Below are 12,971 nucleotides of genomic sequence, written 5' to 3' on the forward strand. Positions count from 1 at the left end.
CAGCAGTTCTGTAGAGAAGGACCTAGGGGTTACAGTGAACGAGAAGCTGGATATGAGTCAGCAGTGTGCCCTTGTTCCCAAGATGGCCAACTGCATATTTGTCTGTATGAGTAGGAGCATTGCCAGCAGATTGAGGGAAGTGATTATTCCCCTCTATTCGACACTGGTGAGGCCACATCTGGAGTATTGTGTCCAGTTTTGGTCCCCCCACTACAGAAGGGATGTGGACAAACTGGAGAGAGACCAGTGGAGGGCAACAAAAATGATTAGGGGGCTGGAGCACATGACTTATGAGGAGAGGCTGAGGGAACCGGGTCTGCAGAAGAGAAGTGTGAGGGGGGATTTGATAGCAGCCTTCAACTACCTGAAGAGGGTTCCAAAGAGGATGGATCTAGACTGTTCTCAGTGGTGGCAGATGAGAGAACAAGGAGCAATGGTCTCAAGTTGCAGTGGGGGAGGTCTAGGTTGGATATTAGGAGACACTATTTCACTAGGAGGGTGGTGAAGCACTGGTTACCTAGTGAAGTGTTGGAATCTCCGTCCTTAGAGGTTTTTAAGGTCAGGCTTGACAAAGCCCTGGCTGGGATGATTTGGTTGGTGCTTGTCCTGCTTTGAGAAGGGGGTTGGACTAGATACCTCCTGAGGTCCCTTCCAGCCCTGATATTCTATGATTCTATGTGCCAGGGAGAAACATCCGAACTAGAACTTACCTCAGGGAAAAGACCTGGGTTTTGATAGCAGCTCAATGGAAACACCTGCTCTTTCACAGCAATGGCCAAATCAAAGACAATGTTTGGATGCCTAGGAAATGGGAAATGAGAAAAACCTGTTCTGAGTATGTGCTCAGTTTTGGTCACCCAGTCTCTAAAAAGGATACAGAATTATAAAGAGGATTTCCGAGACAGGCTCTGAGAATGCAGGCGGCTGCCATATGTGGACAGACTGAAACATATGGGACAGTTTACTTTAGAGAGGAGACAATAAGGGGGGCATATGATAGAGGGAAAGAATAGAACTGATTGCATTCAATTGGACAAACAGAACCGTTCCCAACCAGTAATACCTATAGATACTTAACGCTTCAAAAGAGCTAATTCCCCAAAACTGAAGAAAATTATCAAGAAAACTGATTGGGAGGAAAATATTGGACAGAAAAATGGGAATTAAACTTGGGAATTCATTAAGAAGAGTTTATTGGATAGCTAAATAGTCACGATTCCACAGTCAAGGAAGTGGAGAACTTTGGCTAAAATCCCAGTTCAGTGGCAAAGTGAAGGTGCGGGGGAGCAATAGATAACAAAGGGAAAAAATGGAAAATGATAGAATATCAGGGTTAGAAGGGACCTCAGGAGGTCATCTAGTCTAACCATGCTGCTCAAAGCAGTACCAATCCCTAAACAAATTTTCACTCCAGATCCTGAAATGCCCTGCTCAAGGATTGAACTCACAACCCTAGATTTAGCAGGCCAATGTGCAAACCACTGAGCTATCCTGCCCCCTATTACTGGATAGCAAGTAATACAAATTGGAAGATATGAAAATTGATGAGGGATGTTAAGGGCATCAGAGAAAAATCCATGCTTGGCAATGCTGAGGATAACAAAAAGGAGGTTATTAAGTATATTAAGAACAAAAGACATCCTAGAAAAGGTTTAGGCCAATTACTAGAGGGAGAAAGGATTCTCGTTAATGTTGCAGATAGCGTAGATGTGTTGCAGAAATAGTTTTGTTCTGCCTTTAGAAAGAAGCAGTATGAGGTACTCATATCACATGAGGTGATGAAATACTTTCCAGTCCATTAACTGCCAAGGAGAAAGTTAAACAGCATCTACAATGGATGCTTAGAGTTACGAACACTAGAGTTACAAACTGACCAATCAACCACACATCTCCTTCGGAAGTAGAAGTACACAATCTGTCAGTAGCAGAGCCACACAAAAAAGGCAAATACAGGACAGTTCTGTGTTAAATGTAAAGTATTTTTTTAAAAAGGAAAATTTTAAAAAAGGTCTCACAAGATTAGGAAACAATGGAAAAGCTGGTGTGGGATTAGTTAAAAAAAAGTCTAGGAATATAATTAATCCCTGTAAACAACATGGTTTATGGAAAACAGGTCTTGTCAAGTAAAACTAAGTTGATCCTTTAAAGAGCACGTTTGGCTAGTCAAGGGTACTGCGCAGATACAATAAACTTCAATTTCTCTGAGACATTTGAGTTAGTAGGAAAAACATTCAGATAAAAAATGAACAGTACAATATCAGAAGAGCACATGTAAAGTGGATTAAAAACTGGCTAATTGATAGATCTCAGAAAGCCATTCTCAATGGGGGTGAATGGGACTGTTTCTAGTGGGGTTCTGCAGTGATCAGTTCTAGGCCTGATGCTACTGAATATTTTCATCATTGATCTGGAAGGAAATAGAAAATCACTGCAGATAAAATTTGTGGATGACGCAAAGATTGGCGGAGTGGTTACAATGAGGAGGCCAGGGCAGGAATACTGATTGATCTGGAGCATTTGTTGAGCTTGGCCCATACAAACAAACTGTTTTAATACAGTCACATGAAAAGTGATACTCTCAGAACAGGCAATGCCGGCCCGACCCATGGACTAGGGCACTGTATTATGGAATGCACGGACCCTGAAAAGGATTTAGGGGTCACTGTGGACACCCAACTCATTGTTAGCTCCGAGAGAGGTGTTGTGGCCAGAAGGACTGAATCAATCTTTGGATGAATAAACAGGGGAGTGGTGAGTTGGAGGATTTTACCTCTGCACATGGCATTGGTGAAACCAACTGTGTCCAGTTCCGGGGTCCACATTTCAAAGAGGCTGTCTAAAAATTGGAGATGGTGCAGAAAAGAGCCTCAAAATTGATTGGAGGCTGGAGAAAATGCAAGACAGTAAGAGACTAAAAGGGCATCAGATATTTAACTTATCAAAAGATGATCAGGTGGAGACTTTCATGGGGTGAAAACCATTGGTAAAGCGGAGAAAGGCAGAGCAAGACCCAATGGCTGGAAGCTGAAGCCAGACAAATTCCAGCTGGAAATAAGGGCCAAATATTTAGAACTGAGGGTGATTAATCGTTGGAACAAACTGCGAAGGGAAGTGGTGGATTCTTTTCTGGAAGATCTGTTTGAGGGCTTGTCTACACTCAAAACTCTACAGCAGCACTGCCATAGCGCTTCAGTGTAGACACTATTTACACCGATAACAGGGTTCTCCCATCCGCGTAGGTAGCTCACCTCCCCAAGAGGTGGTAACTAGGTCAATAGAAGAATTCTTCCATTGACCTCATACTGTCTTCACGGGGGTTAGGTTAATACAGAGACATCTCTCTGGGATGTGGATGTTTTGCTATTGCACAGGAAGAAAATGCAGTTGTGGGTTGCATTAACAAAGGCAGCGCATGCAAGTCTCCGGAGGTGATAGTATTCCTCTACTCAGCGCTGGTTAGGCCTCAGCTGGAGCATTGTGACCAGTTTGGGTCACCCATGTATAAGAAGGATGGAGAGAAACTGGAAAGGATCCAGAGTTGAGAGACAAAGAGTCTCCAAGGGATGGAGCACAAACCATATGAACAAAAGCTAAAGGAACTGGGTATGTTTAGCTTGAAAAAGAGGAGATTGAGACTAGACATGACGAGTCTTCAGCTACTTGAAAGGCTGCCATGAAAAAGTTGGTGAAAAGTTGTTGTGTCTCACCACAGTGGGCAGGACAAAAGTCAATGGGTTCAAACTACAGCACAGTAGATTTAGATGAAATTTCAGGAAAAACTTCCTGACTGTAACAACAGGAGGACAATGGAACAGAGGCCTTGGGAGGTTGTGGAAGCTCCTTCCCTGGAGGTTTTCCAAAGGAGGCTGGATTGTCATCTGTCTAGGATGGTTTAGACCCAACAAATCCTGCATCATGGTAGGGAGTGAGACTAGATGTCCCTTGCGGTCTCTTCTCACCCTGTGGCTCTGTGATTCTACAATATAAAATCCTAGTGTAGACTAGGCTTAGTCAGACACAAGTTATTGAGCTCAATATAGGGTTAATTGGGTAGAGCTTAGCACAATGGGATTCACAAATGGGTTGGCCGTTGTAGGTGGTGCTAGTGGCACCAGAGTTAGTTGAGTCTGTCTGACACCTTCAATTAGGAGACCTGATTTTCAGTTGCTTATAAGTTTGCCAAATTTTACGTGTTTGGACTGAAATTTCCCACAATGGGTGTCTGCTTTGGGCTGCGTTGTTTTGTGAATGATTCAGGCATAACAATTCAGCTGACTTCTCGAATTGAGCTAGGAGAAAGATGTCTTGCTCATGTTAATAAGTTCTTCTAATTGTTCCATCGAGGAGCCCTAGCACCTCCATGTTTTCCAGCAGAAAAAAAGTGAGGTAACAGCCCCCCATTAACAACCAGAGCCATGAAATGCAAGAGCAGGAGGTGACAGTGTCTGTGCATTAACACACAGCTGGCTCCTTAGGTCTTTAAACAATCTTTACTTCAATGTGAGTTTTGCCTCAATGGGGCCTGAGCAAATCACGGACCATGGCCTCAGAATTGGCCTTGAATTGTCCATCTACTGACACCTTTCATCCTGAAGGATCCCCCGTGCCACTGAAATGCAGCCACCTCAGGGCTAGACGCCATCAGCCGGGGTGGGAGGGAGTGCACAGCAAAGAGTGACATTTTGGCCAGTGATACTGGAGCAAATTTATCACCTCTGGCAAGAGCCCTGGGATAGTTAATGGCTGTGCAGAAGAGAAAGGACCCCAGACTAACTCTCTGTCCCATCACGCCCACATTGCATTGGATTTGTCGAGCAGGTGAGCTCATCAGCAAGGAATGGGTACCTGTGAATTCTGAGACAGAAGTGTCTTCCCTGGGAATCCCCCTCAGGTAGCCGTGTTCCACACCTCTCTCACCCCAGCATCTGCAGCAGCATCCGACGCCGAGAGCTGACACAGGGGTGTGTACAGTTTATAATATAACTCTGTGCAATCCCAGTGGGGTTCGCTCAGCCTCTAGGGGAGAAGCAGCATCTGAATGTAAACAGGCTTGAGACAGGCCAGTCTGCACTTCTGTGCTATTTATCCAGCATTAGGAGTAAACAGCAATTAAGGGACCTTCCCAAAGAGATGAGAACTCTTGGTCTCTGTGCTGAGTCAGAGAGGAATTGGCTGCTCTGTGCATTTGTGTATATTTAAAAATTATAGTTGATTAGGAAGAAAACTAGGGAGAGTGCCTAGGTCTCCATAGGGTCTGATACCCTGTAAATGCCCAAGAGGGCTGGGTAGGTAGTAGACAGACTGATCTGGAGATAGATGACTTAGGGGAGATTCAAACAATTTCTGGAGTCATACCAGACTGCCATTAAGGGGTGAGAGATCAGTAATTCTCATCAGTAACGATCATCAGACTGTGCAGCACCTTTCATTGAAGGATCTTCAAAACACCTCGCAAAGGAAAGTCACGATGAACATATCCCCATTATACAGATAGGAAAGTGAGGCACCGGGAGAGGTGACTTGGCCAAGGTCTTACAGAGATTGGGTGGCAGGATGACAGACAGAACCCAGGAGTCCTGACTTCCCTGCCGTAACCGACGTCTCTCCGTCACACCAAGAGGGAAATGCACTCCAGCTCTGGCAGGGGCTGTTCGTTGGGTGGGATGCAGAGGAAAGGCTGGAAGAGGGAGCCTGAGCCTTCGCCATCCTCTCAAGGTGAGTCTGAGGTTTTCAGAACTAGCTGGACTTTGTGAGCTCCCGGCTCCTGTGAGGTGTGAACTCCAGGACTCCACTTCCGCTCCCACTCAGAAACCTGCCAATGCATCACAGTCACTGGGGTCACTTCAGGGGAATTGACTCAGTAAAACCAGCAGCAACAGAATGTTCCTGTAGACAGGGCAGCCAGGGGCCTGTCCTGGGGACAGAGGCCTTGACCTCCCCCTACCCCCCACAAAGCTGCTGTGGCAAAAGGGGGGCTCTATGGGCAGGATAGAGGCTGGTTCAATGTTTTCATTGGATTTGTTCTCTCCCTCTCGGTTAATTTCCTCCCAGTCTCTCCCAGGTGGAATTGAAATCTAATGTTGCAGGCTGAGTTAGCCTTTCCAAACCGAACTGGGGCCCCGCGTCCACCTGTATTCAAGTTACTTACACTCTGTAGCTGGCAAGCCTGGTTTGACCTTCCTATGTCACTAAGGGCAAAGGGGGGGGGCTAGGCCCTGATTTGGCTGGATTGTTGTGTCTATAATTTATTATTATTATCTGAATTGTGGAAGGCTCCAGAGACCCCGCTCCAGTTCAGGGCCCCTTGTGCTGGGCCCTTTGCAAACACAGAAGGAGAAACAGCCCCTGCCCCAAGGAGCTTAGAAATCAAATTCAGACAAGACACAGCTACTGTGTGTAACAAACCAGAAAGGGGGCAGGTGGGGAGATGGGGGAGGAACAACACTAAGAATGGGTGGTTACATTGACTGCTGGGTGGGTGTGAGACAGCGGGAATGTACAGCCCTGCCCTGGCTGTTGGAAGTGAGTCCTGGGCCATTAAGAGCAGAGTACGTGTTCGGGGGAACTAGATTGGGGCTAGCGAGAACGGGCCATTGAGTGGCGGCTGCACCAGACACGCAGCTGGGAGCACATGGCTCTCCGTTAGCTTTTGTTACTTTGCTTTAGTTCTAATCACGCGTCTCTCCTTCGAGTGCAAACTGAGCCTCCATCTTATGAATTCCCAGGAGAACCCCTGGTACCAGAGGGGAGATCGGAGGTAACAGGGCTGTGGTGAAAGAACGAGGGAGCTGTTGGTGTCACTAGGCATAACCCTAGGTAACTCGGGAGGGTGGAAAACCACGAGTGTCGATAAAGCCTTCCTGCACTAGGCCTAAATGAACCAAAGTCCCTCCATGTTTAAACTCTAATCGACCTCAAAAACCAGATGCAAAAATCAAAATGTGTAACAGCCAGTTATCAGTTGCAACACTGCTCATACCGGTACCAAGCGGTAATAATGAGGCCTGCATGTTTCTGGCTGAAGGGAAAATAAAAGTTCAAAGGGAAAGGGACGAAATAACAATTAAAAAAAAAGTTACTAACAAGCTAGACTTATAGCCGCCAAAATGACTTAACTGCTTAAATGTAATTGCTACTGCTTAATGTAACTATTATAGGAGGAAGGAGGGGGAAAGGGGGAAGGGGGAGGAAAGGGAAAAGCTTAGCTAAAGTAAAGTATAAAAAGCAAAAAATTGCTTATGTTGGTGTGCTTAATCTAAGACGTGCCAAGCCTCCTTGCACTGCTTTGAGATCTCAAATAAACTTTGATTGCTTCTCCACCCTGGTGTGCTCATTGGCACGACGCACACCGGCCAACGAACCCCGCTGTTGCTTTCCTCGGGCACTCTGTGCCAGCAACAGAGCCATCCTGGAGTTGTAACACCTGAAAGCCCCCAAGGAGTTGAAACTCTCGTGTAATGCAACAGACTCTGGGAAGAGATTCAGGCAGAGTTTTGAGATATGTCTATGCAAGCAGCTGGATTTGGAGAGAAAGACCAGCAGAAAACCTTGAGGCAGTGGACATCTTTACTATAATGCAGCTCAGGCTTTGTCTGCACTGGCACTTTTGTCATTAAAATCTTTGTCGGTCAAACACGCCGCTGACCAACAAAAGCACCAGTGTGGACAGCGCTATGTCAGCGGGAGACTCTCGCTGGGGGTGGTGTAATTCTGCCAGCAGGAGATCTCTGTCCCATGGGCATAGAGCGCCTACACGCGAGAGTGGTGCAGGTGCAGCAATACAGCTGTGCCACTGTATGGTGTGTAGTGTAGACATGGCCTCAGTCAGGCAGAGGGAGCAGGTTATTACACGTTTTGCAGATATTTGAAGAGCCTTGCGTGGCGCAAAAAAGCAAAACCTCCAAGGGTAAAAGTGTCCTGTGGCACTTTATAGACTAACAGACGTATTGGAGCATAAGCTTTCAGGGTTGAATACCCACTTCGTCAGACGCATGTAATGGAAATTTCCAGAGACAGATGTAAATATTCAGGCAAGAATCAGTCTGGAGATAACGAGGTTAGTTCAATCAGGGAGGGTGAGGTGCTCTGCTAGCAGTTGAGGTGTGAACACCAAGGGAGGAGAAACTGCTTTTGTAGTTGACTAGCCATTCACAGTCTTTGTTTAATCCTGAGCTGATGGTGTCAAATTTGCAAATGAACTGGAGCTCGGCAGTTTCTCTTTGGAGTCTGGTCCTGAAGTTTTTTTGCTGCAGGATGGCTACCTTTAAATCTGCTATTGTGCGTCCAGGGAGGTTGAAGTGTTCTCCTACAGGTTTTTGTATATTGCCATTCCTAATATCTGACATTTATCCTCTTGCGTAGTGACTGTCCAGTTTGGCCAATGTACATGGCAGAGGGGCATTGCTGGCACATGATGGCATATATAACATTGGTGGACGTGCAGGTGAATGAGCCGGTGATGTTGTGGCTGATCTGGTTATGTCCTGTGCTGGTGTGACTGGTGTAGATATGTGGGCAGAGTTGCCATCGAGGTTTGTTACATGGATTGGTTCTAGTGTTAGAGTTACTATGGTGCGGTGTCTGGTTGCTGGTGAGAATTTCACCTTCTAAGTTTCACCTTAGAAGACAAAAGTAAAGCAAGTCTGTGAAGAATTCCGAACAGATGTAAATGGGGGAACGGTCCCGCTCTTGTGGGGAACTTCCCAGGTTTATACACCACAACGATGCAATGGGCTAGTGAATGGATCTGAGTCCTTGCTCCCACTCCTTTACCCAGAGGCCTGCCTGACTCGAGGGCCCCCCTTCCACTCCCCTGTGTGTCAGAGTCCTCGTAACCCCGGCAAGGCTGGGCCCAGGATTCCTGGGGGGCTCGACCCCCAACCTTGTCGAGGTGATTTAGGACAGGGACTAGTGTGTCCCCACTCTGGGATGGTCTGGCTGCTCCGGGCGCTTACCTGGCCCACAGATCATCACATATAGTCCATCACCCCATTCTGTGACACGGGGGAACCCCAAACAGTCATGGTTGGATATAAAGGCAGTTCACAGTCTGTCCCTCACCCATCCCAGGCCCCTATCCTGGTGATGGCCACACACTTCACACTCTATGTGACAGGACCCTTCTTCCCAATGTCCCCCCGATTGGGGGTTACGATCCCCCTCTCAGTGCGACCTGCAAGGCCTTTTGCCTGCCTCTGCCCAGATTCCCCTCACTCTCCCCAGCTGCTCACCGCATGTGGCTCCAGACTGCTCCAGTCCCAGCTCCAGCTCCCAGCCCCCAGCTCTCTGGGCCGCTTCTCTAGCTCTGCTCCCAGCCCTGACCCGCTCCCTGGGACGGTTCTCTGACCCCTCTGGCTCTGGCTACAGCACTGCTCCCCCCTTAGCTCGGTCCCTCTGGCCCAGGCAGCCCCAGCTTAGAGGGAGGATGGGACCCCCAGCCTCGTCACTCTCTCATTGGCCTGCCTGCCCTGTCAATCAGGCTTACTGGGAGCTTTGGCCTCTCCCCAGGGGCCTGGCTTCCCATTCACCCTCCCCCTTCCTTTTGGTACTGGGAGCTGCCAATCAACCCCCACCCCACTAAGTTTTAGTTAGCGGCCAACAGTTCCCTCACACAGAGCTGAGCTAATGAGCCCAACCTGCAGCTGTTCACAGTTAACAGAAGCCTTCAGAGCTCAGGCCAGTGGGGTTGGAGCAGGAGATGGCCCATCCCATTCTTCAGTCACACACTGGAGTTCAGTGCACCTGGAATGATAGATACAAAGCACCAGACAGAACGGTTTGGTTCGTGCGATGCTGGGAGTGTTATAGACAGAGACCTAGGGGTGCACAAAGAATCACAGGCAGTCTGGTTCATTTCCTATCCATGGCATTGAATAGCGAGCATCATTGAGCTTTGAATTTCCTGTGTTCCTTTCAACCTGCCCAGAACCAAAATGTGGCATCCAGGGTGTGACAAGGACACAGAACGAGGCCCACACAAATAGGATCCTTGCAGGGGACTCTAGAGAGATTTGTAGATTATATGGCCAGGCAGGACCATTGTGACCATCTGCTCTGACCTCCTGCATTGCACAGAATGCAATTACGTCACTCCATAACCTTCTCCTCATCTAGAGCTTGAGCTCATTGAGTTCCTGGGGCAGCCTTGCGCTGGTCCCCGAGAAAGTTCTGGCTCCTGCACAGGCGAGCTTTACAGTCACTGACTATCTCGAAGGCCGTTTCTATTATAGTTCTCTTGGCATCCAGCCATTAAGGCCATGAGGCGGAGTGCCTCAGTTCCCCATTCACACACAGCAAGCCAGGTTTTCTACGGTTTCTCTGCTGTGATAAGCTTTACATGACAGGTTGTCATAACTATAAAGGGAAGGGTAACAGCTCGCCTGTGTACAGTACTATAAAATCCCTCCTGGCCAGAGACTCCAAAATCCTTTTCCCTGTAAAGGGTTAAGAAGCTCAGGTAACCTGGTTCACACCTGACCGAAAGGACTAATAAGGGGACAAGATACTTTCAAATCTTGGTGGGGGGAAAGCTTTTGTTTGTGCTCTTTGTTTTGGGGGTTGTTCGTTCTTGGAACTAAGGTGGACTGGACATCAATCCAGGTTCTCCGAATCTTTCTGAATAAGTCTCTCATATTTCAAACTTGTAAGTAAACAGCCAGGCAAGGCGTGTTAGTTTATCTTTGTTTTCTCAACTTGTAAATGTACCTTTTTGTTAGAGTGTTTATCTCTGTTTGCTGTAACTTTGAACCTAAGGCTAGAGGGGGGTCCTCTGGGCTCTTTAAGTTTGATTACCCTGTAAAGTTAGTTTCCATCCTGATTTTACAGAGATAATGTTTACCTTTTTCTTTAATTAAAGGCCTTCTTTTTAAGAACCTGATTGATATTTCCTTGTTTTAAGATCCAAGGGGGTTGGATCTTGATCCACCAGGAGTTGGTGGGAGGAAGGAGGGGGATGGTTAATTTCTCCTTGTTTTAAGATACAAGGGGGTTGGATCTCTATTCAACAGGGAATTGGTGAAGAATCTCTCAAGGCTACCCAGGGAAGGGAATTAGCTTTGGGATGGTGGCAACGGACCAGATCTAAGCTGGTAGTTAAGCTTAGAAGTTTCATGCAGGCTCCCACATCTGTACCCTAAAGTTCAGAGTGGGGAAGCAGCCTTGACACAGGTATTAATTGAAAAGTAGCATTATCATAAGGTTTAACAACCGTGTCAAAATTCTTATCCCCAAAACTTAACATTAATACCAAAAATTTTATCACAGATGGGTGTTTACAAGTATCTTTATGATACGACACCCTCTGTTTAGATATTTTAGTTTGAGGTTAGTTTGTTCATTACCCGTGATGTCCTTTGACTCTCTCCCATGTAATCAGTCACTGGCTTTTCCTTCCCTCCAGTGTTCTCTTCTGTGAGGGCTCGTAATTTAATCATGGTTCTGGAATTTTGGTGCCTCGGGGTCTGGCAAGCTAGGTGTTCAGGGGGATCCTGCACATTGGCTGGCCCTTTGGGGAGTGGTCTCCTAACCCCAGGACTGTACATATGTAGGAAATCCAGCTCCCCTTTTGGAGTTACTCTGTGTTTCCCCCTCCCGGCACTGGGTCCTTCCGTGCCCCCTAGAGGGCTGTGATCTTTGATCAACTGCATCTTTTCCCAACAGATTTCCCATAATTGCTCCCTGTCTCTCACTAGCCTGGGGGAAAACATCCCCCTTCTCTGTCATAGAATCATAGAATCATAGAATATCAGAGTTGGAAGGGACCTCAAGAGGTCATCTAGTCCAACCCCCTGCTCAAAGCAGGACCAATTCCCAGCTAAATCATCCCAGCCAGGGCTTTGTCAAGCCGGGCCTTAAAAACCTCCAAGGAAGGAGACTCCACCACCTCCCTAGGTAACGCATTCCAGTGTTTCACCACCCTCCTAGTGAAATAGTTTTTCCTGATATCCAACCTGGACCTCCCCCACTGCAACTTGAGACCATTGCTCCTTGTTCTGTCGTCTGCCACCACTGAGAACAGCCGAGATCCATCCTCTTTGGAACCCCCCTTCAGGTAGTTGAAGGCTGCTATCAAATCTCCCCTCATTCTTCTCTTCTGGAGACTAAACAATCCCAGTTCCCTCAGCCTCTCCTCATAAGTCATGTGCTCCAGACCCCTAATCATTTTTGTTGCCCTCCGCTGGACTCTTTCCAATTTTTCCACATCCTTCTTGTAGTGTGGGGACCAAAACTGGACACAGTATTCCAGATGAGGCCTCACCAATGTCGAATAAAGGGGAACGATCACGTCCCTCGATCTGCTGGCAATGCCCCTACTTATACAGCCCAAAATGCCGTTAGCCTTCTTGGCAACAAGAGCACACTGTTGACTCATATCCAGTTTCTCGTCCACTGTGACCCCTAGGTCCTTTTCTGCAGAACTGCTACCTAGCCATTCGGTCCCTAGTCTGTAGCAGTGCATGGGATTCTTCCGTCCTAAGTGCAGGACTCTGCACTTGTCCTTGTTGAACCTCATCAGTTTTTTTTCGGCCCAATCTTCTAATTTGTCTAGTCCCTCTGTATCCGATCCCTACCCTCTAGTGTATCTACCACGCCTCCTAGTTTAGTGTCATCTGCAAACTTGCTGAGAGTGCAGTCCACACCATCCTCCAGATCATTAATAAAGATATTAAACAAAACCGGCCCCAGGACCGACCCTTGGGGCACTCCGCTTGAAACCGGCTGCCAACTAGACATGGAGCCATTGATCACTACCCGTTGAGCCCGATGATCTAGCCAGCTTTCTATCCACCTTACAGTCCATTCATCCAGCCCATACTTCTTTAACTTGACGGCAAGAATACTGTGGGAGACAGTATCAAAAGCTTTGCTAAAGTCAAGGAATAACACATCCACTGCTTTCCCCTCATCCACAGAGCCAGTTATCTCATCATAGAAGGCAATTAGGTTAGTCAGGCACGACTTCCCCTTTGTGA

This window comes from Chrysemys picta, chromosome 1, assembly GCF_011386835.1.
Source record: "Chrysemys picta bellii isolate R12L10 chromosome 1, ASM1138683v2, whole genome shotgun sequence".
NCBI lineage: Eukaryota > Metazoa > Chordata > Testudines > Emydidae > Chrysemys > Chrysemys picta.